This window comes from Rhipicephalus microplus, chromosome 5 (assembly GCF_043290135.1).
Source record: "Rhipicephalus microplus isolate Deutch F79 chromosome 5, USDA_Rmic, whole genome shotgun sequence".
Lineage (NCBI taxonomy): Eukaryota > Metazoa > Arthropoda > Arachnida > Ixodida > Ixodidae > Rhipicephalus > Rhipicephalus microplus.
The window spans coordinates 110,523,558-110,537,954 of NC_134704.1; the positions used below are offsets into that span (position 1 = coordinate 110,523,558).

Sequence of the window (14,397 nt, forward strand, 5' to 3'; positions counted from 1 at the left end):
CAAGAGCTGAACATGATAGCATAATCGGTCGCTTTGCCTGTAACTGTATATTGTGTGCTTTGCTCACATAGTTCAGGGCCTCTTTGATCGGAAGAGTGAAAAACACATTTATGATGGAGTTGAAGTACCACCAAAACTACTTCAAAGCAAGATAGATTTTGGGTGGAAGTAACTAATCACTTTAAGTTGTGTCTTGTTTTAGACGCGCCTTTGTACATGTGTGGGCATTGGTTTGCTTATTCGTACATGCAAGTAGGCTTGCGCGCACGGGCACGTAGCTTAAAAGGTGTGCGACTGTAAGGAATGGAGAGCTATTATACGACATGTCAAGCGCAGACGGCGCGCCCAGCGTTTGTTATTCACTCTCACATTTTGAACTCCGGCAGCGCTGCACCAAGGGGTTGCTCAATTTTTCCTTTTCTTCTGTCAGCCGTCTTTGGATTGCTGTCTGCTGAAGGCTTGGTTTCCTCATTGCGGCGTGGTCTCCAGATTTTCATTGGGCGGCGTGTGTTTCTTGCTTATCTCTCGTGCTATTTTTACCATCTGGAATAAAATATCGCAGAGCTGAATTTCGATTGAAATAAGTAGAACCTTATATGAGAAGCTAAACAAAAAGAACTAGACTGGGCCAGCAGAACTTGCTCTTCAAGCATATGTGCTAGCGTTGAAAAGTCTAAAAATACCGAGGCAGTATTGTTGGTGAGAAGTTTGAAATGTATTATACTTTTCGCTTCTCCTTGATTTTGGCAGTTGCATTGCACATGGCTATATTACATGTAGGCTTTAATTTAAAGTAGGTCACTACGAGAAGATAGATAGATAGATAGATATAGATAGATAGATAGATAGATAGATAGATAGATAGATAGATAGATAGATAGATAGATAGATAGACAGATAGAGATAGATAGATAGATAGATTCTCTTATTAGAGAAAGGGAGGACCGAAGGTCACTGATGGGGAGACTGGAGAAGAGGTAATAGGCACACACTAAATCATGCGCGCCAAGCCACTACCTATTCCGAAGTGGGTTAATGTGACAAGCAGGCGATGTTTTCTGTGATGTCCTTTTGTACCATTTACAAATACATTACCATAGAAAAATGGCGTCGTTTTTTCTAGGGCAGAGAAGTGAATGGCCATGCATGAACAGCTTCGAAAGGTACACCAGGAAGGAATAGAGGTGTATTGTACCACTTTTTTTCAGAGCAGTCTGCTATTTCTGAATTACAGGAGGAGTAGTGCCTGAGGTTGCAAGAACCTTTTCAGTGAATGTTTTCTGGAATCTGCTGAGCCCAATGTTCTGAAAGATACACAAAGGAGCGGTATCGTCGAGTTTCTCCCGGTAAATATACTTGAAGAAGGGCAGAAGGCGTACCATTTAAAATTTAGAACTGGGTGACAAATTTGCGTTGAGTTGGCTACGGAGAGAGAGAGATTCACGTAGGAGAGATTGGGGATATTAAGGTAGAACTACAGCTTATCAGGTGGCAAGACTGATGACCTCGTTACCTCCGCTTTGAGTACCCTTGTGACCCGTTGTACAGGTACATCTAGCGTCAATACAATTCTCCATTTTGTGCAGCGAATATTTACGGATGCTTAAAGCTGTGAAATCTTCTGTATTTGCATTATATATGTCCTTCAAGTCCTCAAAAACGCTGATTTTGTAGGCATCGCGTAGTTCATTCTGCATGTGCAGTGATTGGCTTGAAGGTTCAAGGGTTTGTAGGACGCTATGCTCAAGCTCGGTTCATCGAGAGTGGCGTCGGTAAAGATGGCACTGCGGGTATGCAAGGGCGACACTGTCTGCATCGCTGTGATTGAGAATTATGCAGAAGACCTGGAAGTCGACTCTCGCTGCAGCACTGTGGTTGGTATCGGAGACATAGGATGTTTTCGTGGGAAGTTGCCTAACGTGCATCTGTTGGGCAGCTACGGCGGAGCTGCGGAATCAGCGGCGGACATCGCACGCGTGAAGAACGTTGACGTAGGGCCTCCGGGAAATCACACCAGGTGCCTTGTCTGGGCGTTCCACTTCTGGCTTCTTTGGGGGTAGTAGACGTCCTGTAAACAGGCTCGAATATTATGGACGGGACAACTTCATTATACTGATGCCGGACCAGCTTGCCGCTCGGTCTCTTGTTATTGAGTGTGCTTTTTATCAAGCGACGCCCTCGAAGCAGCAGAAGTGGCTCCAGTGAGTTTGCGAGCACAGTGGTGAATGCCATGAGGTCTTCCGGTACCTTCGTGAAAAACTCGCACGGCACGAGGGCTGCTTGGATCTGCACAAAAGTGGTAGAGATCTCAGGAAGCATTACCAAATTCTAAATAATTGGTGAATAACCCTGCTCCTGGTCGGGGTAGCTGTCTGCACCGCGGCCGTACTGGTACAGATATATTTAGCGCCTACGTCATCTCTCACAAAATTCGTCACGGAGCACAAAATGAAGGCCTTGTGCTCGCCTGGCGCCTTCACTGTTGAGGTGTCAAGCAAGACAGCAACTGGCGTCTGTGCGTGCTCTAGCGATAATGAATCTGAGCCCGGCTCCTCGAACTGCGCTGTATGAGGAGTGGTTTTGGTCTTCCCAAGTGATCTTTTATTGTCGGATCCAAGCGCAGAGTCGGAGACGAGTAGCTTAGCGCAGCCCGCGCTTCCAACGTCTTCTGTAGGCCATTGACAGAAGCTCCCCGTTGTGAGGCTAGAGGACACCGACGGGCCATCTAGGAAGTGCGCCGTGAGAGCTCGACCTCCAATGAAAAGCAGGTTCGGGAACACCTACGTTGCACGATCAATGTTGTGTTCCTCGCAGCTAAGGCGAAAGTATTGGTCAAGAGGAAAGTTGTAAGAAATTTTATGAGTTTTTCTGACACTGGGCGTCAGGTAACCTGAATAGACATTTGAAGTAGAGCGCCGAAGTGCGGCGGGCGTCAACCTCCGGAATCTGAGCAATTGCGAGCTTGCGCCTGGTGCTGCTACTTACACTGGTGCTTGCTTTCTCGGTCACGTGATTCGTCGTTGTCTTTTTTTTTCACTACATTTGGCCCCGTGTTATAGAGCTAGGAGCCATCTTGGCGACTTGAGGCGTTGGTATAGCCGAGTAATAATAAGGCTTGATGCGAGATACGTGGACGATTCCTCGGCCAAGTCGACGCATGTCGTCAGATAGTTTCAAGGGCTAGACCTCGTAATTGACGGGATAGTCGGAGCAACAGTGTGGTAGGAGTCGCGATAACAGGCCAATAAATTGTAGGACTGGCCAGGAGTATTAGCTAGGACCCGGAGCCAAGCGAAGACATCCGTTTTGAAAGTAGCGTGAGGTCAGCCATCGTACTACTTAAGCTTCTGGCATCCTCGGTCTTCGCTAGTAAAGGAATGGAACAACTGTCTACAGTCTTGAAAGTACCTGGCGATGTTAGAAATGCCAATGTATTCACAGGCGTTAGGTGGGTAAGGAAGGATGGTGTCTAGCGTGCGTTAGGGCTCACGTCCATGCAAAAAAACTGCGAAGATCCTGAGGCCACTTGTGTTGCAGTGTTGTACGCATACGTGACGAAAGGAAGCACGGCGTCCCAGTTTACCTGGTCAAATTCAGTGTACATCGTCAGCATACAACCGAGAGTGCAGCTAAATCATTCGGTTGGGCTGTTCGTTTGCGGTTGATATACAGTCATCTTGCGGTGAACAATGTTATACCGAACGGGCAATGCTTCGATGGCTTCGGATAGAAAACACGTCCTCTGTCGCTTAAAAGCTCGCGAGGAGCGCATCCACGCAAGATGAAGTTGTGCAGGGTGAAAAACGCAACTTCTCTGGCTATTGCTGTGAATAAAGCTGCTGTTTCTGCATAACACATAAGGTCGTCTACGCCAACGACGATCCATCAATTTTCAGAAGGGGTTGATGGAAGCGGGCCGTATAAATCTTTGCTGACGTGGTCACATGGTCACGCCGGGACGCAAGAGAGGTGGAAGCGTACCGGCGCCTCGTTGAGGGGAAGCTTTTCGTCGCTGACAGGCAATACAAGCGCAGATGTACTTGCATATATGGAGACTTTCCGTGCCAATAGTATCTCTTGCGCTGGTGGTTGTATACGTCTTTAGAACAACAGCGTAGGCGCTTTGTGGGTCGGTGTGAAAAGCAGCGTACATTTGCGTGCACTTGTGGCGAGATATCAAAAATAGCCACCTCAGACCATCATGTGCGTAATTGCGCCGATAGAAGAAACCATCTCCAGTGGCGAAATGAGGCTTTTGACGACGTATAGTTGTGGAAGCGTAGTAAGCTGATGGATATGCCAGAAACTCAAGCAGGTGGCATACATCCGTATCGTTGCGTTGCTCCAGTGACATGCCGGTGACGTCGACTGGTGACATAGAAATTGACGGTGAAGCTGGCGGATGCTAGAGGTGAACGCGAATGAGCGTCCACGTTATAGTGCCTACGGCCTGATCGGTAGACAAGACAAATGTCGTACTCTTGCAGCCGTAGCGCCAAGCGACCGAGTCATCCCCACGGATCTTTCAGCGACGAGATCCAACACAGGGCATGATGATCCACCACGAGGTCTAAAAGGCGGTCATAAAAGTTCGGTAGAAACTTAGCCGAAAAGTTGCCAAAAGCTACTCGCCAGTCTCACTCACCCCCCTTTCCAGGATCCTTGCCTAATCCCTTCCTAGGCAAGCCACGCCTTGGCGGCATGTCGAAGGTGGTTGATGGCTACCATTCATTTGTGATTTTTCAGCCAGGCATGCAGAGTGCATGCTGAGCGAGTTGATGATCAAAGTTTACTCAAAAACGTTGTTCTGAAAGCCACGGAACAATGGCACTGCTCCGACAGCCAACGGTGGCAATTTGGCCGTCAAAATCTTGCAGTTCCACATTGAAAGCTGGTCAAGGTGACAACTTAGTGCCGTTAGGACACGTACCACTTCCCCGCTGTTGTCAAATGTCCAGTTTAAGAAAACCTACTAGAACGGCACAGAAAACGTGGATGCTATGTGAAGCGCGTTCAGAACGTTTGCTCGCTCGGAGGGTCTTGCTACGAGACGAAAACTGGTAACTTATCTGAAGAACACTTCCCCAAATTTGTAGAATATACCGAAGTCATTACAGACAATAATGGCTTATAATACGCTATCCATATCTCCAGTGTTCCAAATGAAACAGGCGTTAATACACTTGACAAATGAACAAAAGACTCTCTCGGTGCTAAGCTTGCAGCTGGCTTTATTTAGAGTAGCGTGTTGCTTTTTCAAGCAAAAATGCTTCAATAAAGAATAATTTGTTTGCGCGTACATTTTTACGTATCAGTAGCGTTATTTCGTAATTTTCCGCCTAATAAAAAAATTACACCGCACTGCCCATTCTTCTGCAAGCTTTACATAGCACAAGTTTCCATAATACGTAAGATCTGCCAATTTTCTTTCAGTTGGAGGTATCATGTTTCCCTTCATCAGAAAGCACGATCGACATATTTTCGAAATAACACATCTGGCATGCATCTCAGTAGCATCTCAGCTGAAAGGCGTATATTGGAACCAAAAATGTACTATTACTCGGTGTAACATTTGACAAGAGCATGAGGATACGTTGCAGGTGCGGTTGCTGAACATAATGATGCAAAAGCTTCTGTCGTGTCGCATTGCAGTTTACTTGGCTGTCGTACTAGCAGGATAAGAAATACGGTTTCGTGTAAGCGAAATTTTTCTATTTAGATGATGACCAGCTAGATGACCGTTATGTTACTTTCGCTGTTGCTATTTAGTTGTAATATTCGCCATAATTAAAAAAAAACATGCTCAAATTATATGCTAACACTCTTTCGCTACCACGACATGACTGTCATGATAATGCTTCGAGAATCTATCAATTCTTCAATTCCTTTCTTTACTTTTGTGGTTCGCATAATACCTCTGTTATAATGACACTACAGTTTATTGAACAGTTCTGGTTTCGCTTCTTTCTCCCTTGAGAGATTGATGCTTGCTTCTCTGACATGGATCATAATGTTGGTAAAAAAAAATCATTCCGGTGTTCAAGAACTCTGCCACCTATATCTTATAAAAAAAACACTTGCGATGACGTACAGCTTCTAGATCTTTCATATTTATGAGTATGTTCGTTTTTTTCGCATGTATTTTTCATCAGAGGGAGATTGGTTGCTGCTTTTGCTATGCCTCTTACAAAATGAGCTTTCACCAACATTGGGTGTATTCAGTGGGCAAGGATAGAATAAGAAATAAGAAACGTTTTTAGGCTAACCAAGTCGCTTGTCAATACCTACCCTGCAATATATAAATGGCAAACTGGCGGTAGAGGCAACGTAAGAAAGAGATGTGAAGTAAGAGACGTGTAGGCTCACAACAGCACAGCACACTCAGCAATGATAGCAAATCTGGGTCGTATTTGTAGAAAATTTTGCAGCTTGCTCGTGCCTCTGTCTGCAGGTGAAGTGTATGCTGGCTGAAGTAGCGCAGCTTCTCCGAGAAGTGCTGCTCTTCTCGTTTACGAGTGACGTCACGTTCTGACTACTACAGTGAGCTTCTGGTCAGGAGCTGTGCAAGGTGTTTCAAGAAGGGGCACGGCGAGGCCAATGGAACATACTACTGGACGCGCCTCCACTTGGCATCAGAGAATACTTGAAATAGGTGAACTTGTTCATATTTTGTTATTTATTTTGGAGTATATCTCTACCTGGCACACGTCTTTGATTCTGTTCTCTTGTGCTGTCCATACGCTGAAAAAAGCCGTGCCCCGAGAAAGAGGTGGAAGAACTTATGCATTAAAGTGATAAATATAAGCCACCACGTGTTTGTTGACCCTGTCATACGAGTCGAGGTGCTCCTTCGGTACGGCTACTTCTTCGACTCAGAAAGGCACCTGCTGCCGCTGAAGAGAGAAGAGGAAGACCAGGAGGTCAACCAAGTATTTTCATCCGGTTTTCTACAAAGGGTGCAACTGAGAAGCGTCATTATCCGTACAACATAAGCAGGAGATACAATGTGTGCAGTATAGGCATGAAAAATAAGAGAAACTATTGATTACGAAATGTTTTCTGTGCGTTAGGGCTGAATTAGGTAGTTTGACTTGCACGAATTGGTGTCGCAACTTTTCATCCTACATATATTTTTAACTCCGGCAGTTTCGTTGCAGCCTTGTTAAATTCATGGCCGGGTTCTGTATGCCAATGTATTAACCATCGTGGTAATAGGATATAAGTCTACACTGTAGTATTTTCTTACTGCCATACCCTTAACTCGAATTCTTTAACAATTATCCGTCCAGAAAGGCACTTTGTCTTCAAAAACGCCTGTAAACCTTGCGAAAAAACTCACCTTCAAGCACTTTCTCCAAAATTCACGTTCGTTAGTTGCCTAACTACTGCTACGTCAGTGTAATGTCGTGGTGTTAATACAAATGCATTACCGTATGCTAAAAGCAGCGTTACTTCTTGCGCGTTTCATTTTATTGTGTGGGTGATGGTGTCCTTACTCTTGTATTATAATAACAACCGCTGCTATTTCTGTGCCGTCATTTTGCATCGTGGGTGTTTACCAAAAAAATATTAAATTAAAATATGATGATTAAAAATGCTTATTTTGCTACCAAAACAAAATGTAATCACGGAGGTAGTGGAAAAAAAGTGAGAAAGAGGAGTAGGAAAACAATTGCGGGAAGAGACGTAAATACAGCTTACAACCCGTTCACTGAAAATCATGAAAAAGAAAGCGCGACGCCTCCTATTCTACTGACTTCTAAGTGAGAAAAAAAGAAACTGGTTGCCCAACTTTCATACTACATCATTCAAGCGCGAAACCATTGGCGTGTTCTCGGCTCCCCATCGCTGCATCCATCAGGATTTTATGCCTTTCGAGAGCACCATCATGGTTAATTGTAGATTTCTGAGGTTTCAACCAAGCTTACTTTTTCCCTTAGTTCGCATTCTACGAGACATGGCAGCTGGTGCGGCGTTAGCGGTCAATACAAGGTGGAGCGTAAGTGCAGTGCTCGCAAAACAGTCTGACTGGTGCCGCTGAAGCTTCGGTCATGATGACCGCCGCTTCACGCAAGCGCAGTTCAATAAAGCACCTCTTCCCCCGAGGGCGATACTCTTGCGAACGAGCTCAGAGTAGGGCACAAGTAGAGTAGCGCATGAATGGCCGGCAGTTCTGCTCATTTCGGCCACCACTGCAGGCAAGGGTAGAATGCATCGCGAACAACGCCTGCCGACTTAATTACACTTGAGTGGTCAGGAAGGCCCCTCTTCATGAAACTGTCGATAGCACCCAGAGTCATAGAAAACAGTAGGGCGCTGCTCATGTTCCACATACTAGGGAGTGTATTTGAACAGATTGCTGGTATAGCTGCGGAATGCAGGATGTTCATAAGGATCAACTGTATTTGTTGACGTGGCACTTTACACCATATCAAATTACAATACAATTTTGCATTGTGTCGGCAGCAGCTCGCACTCTACGAAAAGAATCACCGATTTCATTTTTTCAAGTAAATGAAGGCAGATGTCATAACCAAGAAAAATAAAAGTGCACGAAGGTGTTCTTTCTAAACACAAACGCTGTTACGCATAAAATCGATTTCTCTCTGGAATATTGATTTTCTGGTTTCCGTGCAACAAAATTAGCCGAAATAATTTTCGGTAGAGCAGCGATGACTGTTCTAGCCATCAATGTCAATTATAGCCATTACTAGTGATTGTAGGCGTGCTTTCATGGTACAATAAATAGTAGAACATCAATTTATCGATAGATGAATTGCGCTAATTAATATGTTTTCACTACTATGCGGACAAGAAATTTTTTTTCCACTATAATTCAAGCACGACCACGTTGGTGGAGTAATGAATCGTTCATATACGACCGTTCGTTTGTCGGTGCCTGTGTAAGAATAAATATGGGTTCACCCACAAAGCCACATCGTCCTTCCGTTTATTGCATCCGCCGCCACTCTGCTACTTCAGGCTGATATATATATATATATATATATATATATATATATATATATATATATATTAAAACGCTTATTTAAAAAACAAGGAAAAAAAGATACGGGGAACATGTGGGTGGGGTCCCTATTCCAGGGCTCCACTGGCTTTAGCGGCTCGCTGCGCCTGGTCGAGGAACGCTAGTTACACTCCCAGATCCTCGCTGGCGAGCAAAGTCTCCCACTACTCCGTTGCGGAAAATTTGCTGGCTATTTGCGGTGAGTTAATTTCGATTGGTCTTTTCCGACAATCCCACGTCATGTGGGTAAGAGTGGGCTTGCCTCCGCACCACGGACAACTATCGCTGTACATCGCAGGGTGAATGGCATTCTTCAACGAAATATTTGGATATGTGTTTGTATACTGCACCAGTCATCAGAAATCCGGCCGGGTAAAGCTGTGTGTGGTACACTGTTCCTTCGTCGCTCAAACCGTTCATTTTCAAGGATATCTCGCGGTAAAAAGGGGCTGTCGTCAGAGTGGTAGGCCGCTCGGTTGGTTAAAGCATGAGCTGCGCCGTCCGCTCTCTCATTGTCATTGAGTCCTGCGTGACCCGGGCATCAGATGATAGCATGGTCCTGCGTTAGGTCCGGTCCTAATAGGCGAATTGTGTTTTGTGGTAGTATGCCCGTGAAAAAGAGTCTACATGCGACCATGGAATCGGTGAGAACTAGGGACGTCATCCCAGAATTATCTTAGCTTTAATAGCAAGCGCGATATCTAAAGCCTCAGCATTATTCGTGGACGCGGCTCATGCCGTGGCGCAAGTCAGAAGGCCTTGACTCGGTGACGCTCCTACGACTGCGAGCGCTAGCTTGTTCGTGCCGCATAGGGCGACATCTGTGTACACCGTGTCCGGATTGTTCCCGAATTGCCGCTGTAACTGACGAGCTCGTACACTCCTACGACCTTTGTGTTATCGGGGTCTCATGTTTTTTTGGAATAGGGGATACCAGAATCTTTTCACGTAGCTGTTTAGCCATGGACTCCAGTTCCTCTCCCACATACTGAGGACGAGCTGGGTAACCTACACGGCGTAGCAATTTCCTCCCAGTAGTGGTTGAGTTAAGCCTCTCCCATTGAGAAATTAGCACCTCTGCGCGTAACTCCTCATAATGATTGTGTATACCAATGGCTTCGAGACGTTCTGCGGACGTTCCAAGTGGTAGCCCGAGAGCCGCCTTGCACAATGTTCGTATCAACGCCTCTAGGGCCTTTCACGCTGTAGAAACAGAAAACAATAAAGCTTTGCAAATCACCCTAAATTGCTGCGGTTTCGGTGCACGTCAAACGCAAGACAATCACTAACACCTGCATCGAATGACGATAGACGAGGTTGACGCTGTGTACGTGTGGACAAGAGTTTAATGTTTGATTGGTTATTCCTAACAGTTACAACATAGCAAAATGAAGGTCTCTTCGAATGCGCGTAACACAAATGGGTAATAGTATAGTTAACACTTTCTTTCTTGGCTTGTCGCCGGCTATAGTTATCTCTTTTGGTTCAAGTTCAGACTTGCTGATTTAAAAAAAAAACAGCTATTCGCCTTGCATCATAGCAGCCTCTACTAGACTGCCTGCTTTAGTTTAGGCATGATGAAAATATACACCTACAACGAAGCGTTGTGCTACATGCGTTTGTTTTTTTGTGGCTGTTGTTGAAGCCCCCGCTATGTTCTTAGGAAAAATATAATAGTTCTTTAAAGTAACAAATTTATTTCTGATAACTTTCCTAGAGAGATCACAGAAATTTATGCCAGATTTATTTTAGTATGCTGTCGACAGATGCCGAGTTATGGAGTGGTAATAAATTAAAGCAATTATATTCTACGTTGGGTTGCACAAGAATGTGAAACCATTTTTCACTCTGTTATTATTTTTGAGACTCAGCTTTCTTCTGAAACGTAGCAATCGGGAAAGTGTATCGATATAAAAAACGGTAATCGAGAAATTTTGCTGCCTGTATTGCTAACTGTAAAATATTGAGCGTGGCGTGCGATTCATCAGCTATGTGCCATTTGCGTGTAGAATAGACAATCCCCACACTATAGGCATATTGTTAGCAGGTAGGTGCAATGAAGTTGCTATGTCTATTTTATGCATACGTGTACTGTTGAATCACTACCAGCCTTTCCTTATACGCTGTCTAATGAGGTTAACCATGCCCTTCGCAGGCGACTTTCAACATTCTTCCACGCCTATTTGCCCATTTTTAATCATACATTTCTATTCAAAGTTCCTCTAAAACCAGCCACGGGCAGAAAAAACAATAGGAACAAAATATTCACACTTTTCTTGAAGTGAATGGTGACAAGTTTACAAAATTAGGCCTTGAGGTTCATAAAATTACTGTACTTTGAAGTCACCAAATTGTATATGTAGTTTCTGCTAGGAGCCGTTTTATGTTCTGCCACACTTGTGAATGATATTAGCGTACAGGTAAACCTTTTTGTGGGTTTCACATATGTTGCCCGAGCGTTGCCCCATGTGAATGGAGAGACAAAAAGTGACAGAGTCGATGACAAAGCTCGCTGCTAACGTCCATAAAGACTATGTTTTGAACTCACCGACTAGTATCAAGAGTAGTTGCTTTCATGAGTAAAATAATATTTTGTCCCAATAGTATTGATATCAGTCTGTCATTAAACACTATTAGTTGTGCCTCAATTCCACGAATCTCAACGTGACAGTGGTGAACGAAAACAAGGCTACGCCCCACGGAGCTTTGTTTCTAAAATTTGAGCTTGGGTCTTCGTTTTGTCCCCAACCAAAACTTGACGGCCACTTGAGCTTTGCCTTCAGGAGTAGAACGTGATAGCGTAATTGGGCGCATCGCCTGTAACTGCATATTGGGGACATTGTCTCGCATAGTTAAGTGTCGGTACGACTGTAAGAGTGAAAAACAGAATAACGTAGAAGCTGAAGTACCACCAAAAGTACTCAAAACCAACATATATGTGGGGTGGAAGTAACACATCACTTTAGGTAGTGCATTTTTTGTGTGGTGTACCTGTATATGTGTCGGCGTTGCTTTGCCTATTCGTACATGCGAGTAGGCTTGCGGGCGTGGGTACGTGCTTAAAAAGTGTGCAATTGTAAGCAATGGAGATCTATTTCACGGCATGTCAAGAGCAGATTGAGCGTGTAGAGTTTTCTTCACTCTCACATTTCGAACTCCCGCAGCGCTGCGCCAAGGGGTTGCTCACTTTCTTTCTTTTATTTTGTCGACCATCTTCAAATTGTTGCCTGCAGAAGCCTTGGTTTATTTGTAGCGGCGCGGTCTCCAGATTTTCGTTTCGTGGCGAATATTTCAGTCCTCGCTTATCTGTCTTGCTATTCTTACCTCCCCGAGTGAAATATCGTAGAGCCGAAGTTCGATTGAAACAAGTAGAACCTTATATGACAAGCTAAACGGAAGAAATTAGACTTCGGGTCAGCAAAACTTGGTTTAAAAGCACGTGCGCTAGCGTTGGAAAGTCTGAGAATAGCGAGGCAGTATTGTTGGTGAAAAGTTTGAATTCTACCACAGCTTTTCGTTTCGCCTTGTTTTTGGCAGTTGCACTGCGTGTGGCTATATGCGTATAGGCATTCATATAAAGTAGGTCACTATGAGAACATAGATAGATAGAAAGATAGATAGATAGATAGATAGATAGATAGATAGATAGATAAATAGATAGATAGGTAGATAGATAGATAGATACATGATAGATAGATAGATAGATGATAGATGATAGATAGATAGATAGGTAGGTAGGTAGGTAGGTAGGTAGGCAGGTAGGTAGGTAGGTAGATTCTCTTATTAAGATTATGTAAAGAGAGAACCAAAGGTCACTAATAGGGGAACTTGTGGTGGGGTGATAAGCGCACAATAAATCACGCGTGCGACGCCGCTACTTATTCTTAATTGGGTTATTGAGACAAGCTGACGAGGGTTCTTTGTGATGTTCTTCTGTAGCATTTAGAAATAAACAATTAGTAAAGTTGCGTTGTTTTTTAGGGCAGGGAAGTGAATGGCCATGCATGAAGAATGGCAAAAGATACATAAACAGGGTATAGGGGTGTCTTATACCCTTTTTCGGCCAGCATTAGTCTGCCATTTCTGATTTATATGAAAGGTAGCAGTTGCGATTGCGAGTACCTTGTTATTAAATGTTTCCTGGGATCTGCATAGGGCAAGGTTTCGAAAGGTGTAAGGAATGGTGGCATTTTTTAGTCTCTCCTGGTTATTATTCTTCAAGAAGCGCCGAAGGTCTGTCGTTCCAAATAAGGAACTAGATGACAAATTTGCGTAGGTGTGGCTACCGATATTGAAAGATCCACGTAGGTGAGATCGGGAATAATAAGGTAGAACTCCAGCATATCAAGTGGCAAGACTGTACCACCTCGTTACATCCTCCTTGGATACCCTCATAACTCCTTGTCTTCTGAGGTAACACCTCAAGTGATGCGATTTTCCCATATGCCACCGACAATCTGATAACGCCTTCAAGGTTATCATCTGCACAATTGCCCTGCTGCGCACCATGCTTGTTTTGCGTTTCCGTTATTTGGCCGCTCCAACGAAAGTCGCGAAAACCGCGCCTCAGCGGTCACATTTTGATGGATCCAAAATGCCAGAGGCCGGTGTAGAGTGCGATGTCAGTGCACTTTATAGAAAGCCACATGGTCAAAACTTGCAGCATTCTTTAGCTTGAACATCAAGAGTAGATCGCGCTTGCGTAATGGGGCTCTGCGCGCATCACCTTCTCAATTGCTTGCCTGCCTTCTCTTCGTGGCGCATTTATCTACCGTGCAAAACGGAAACCAACAATAATGCCCATATTGATGCCGCTTCAAACTATCCTATACAATGTTTACTGCAACTGCCCACTGAACATTTCGATCTGAGATCTTAACGGGGGTGACAGCGATACACGAGCAAAATATCAAGAAACGAAGAATGCAACTCGCTCATATGTGCTCTCTTGTTCGTCGATTTTTTTAGCGCATGAAAAGCTTGCACAAACGTTTTAGCGCATGAGAAGCTTGCACCAAAAACAGCTCACCTTACATTCAGCTTTGATATGATGAAATCAAATGAAGGTATCATTACGAAAAAAGAGCACAAATTGAACAACCACCAAGCAAAGAATAATCTTCGTAGTTTGTCGCCCGCCCGAGGTGATAAAAGTTGCTGAAGAAATGACAGCTCTGGCGATTTTTTATTGCTTGCCAAGCCCGTTCGTAGTCTTTGGTATAGCTGTATATTAGTGTATTTGTGTTTTTGAGAACGTTAAAACAATTCACGTTTGTTCCCTTTTTTAAACCAGTATGTACCGTTTCCTTCTAAATCTTCATACAAAAATTACCGTACTATGTATTCTCCTCACAGACTGGTGCTTCTTTTGC

The 14,397-nt window shown here is 44.3% G+C and overlaps 1 long non-coding RNA gene across 1 annotated transcript in view; it reads right to left on the reverse strand.

The window, feature by feature from the left end:
* Positions 1 to 314: 314 nt before the first annotated feature.
* Positions 315 to 14,397, reverse strand: part of LOC142817346 (uncharacterized) — a 79,518-nt gene continuing 65,435 nt past the window's right edge. The window contains exon 3 of the long non-coding RNA XR_012895186.1: positions 315 to 543. This is a non-coding gene — a long non-coding RNA (uncharacterized LOC142817346). The remainder of the gene's footprint in view (positions 544 to 14,397) is intronic.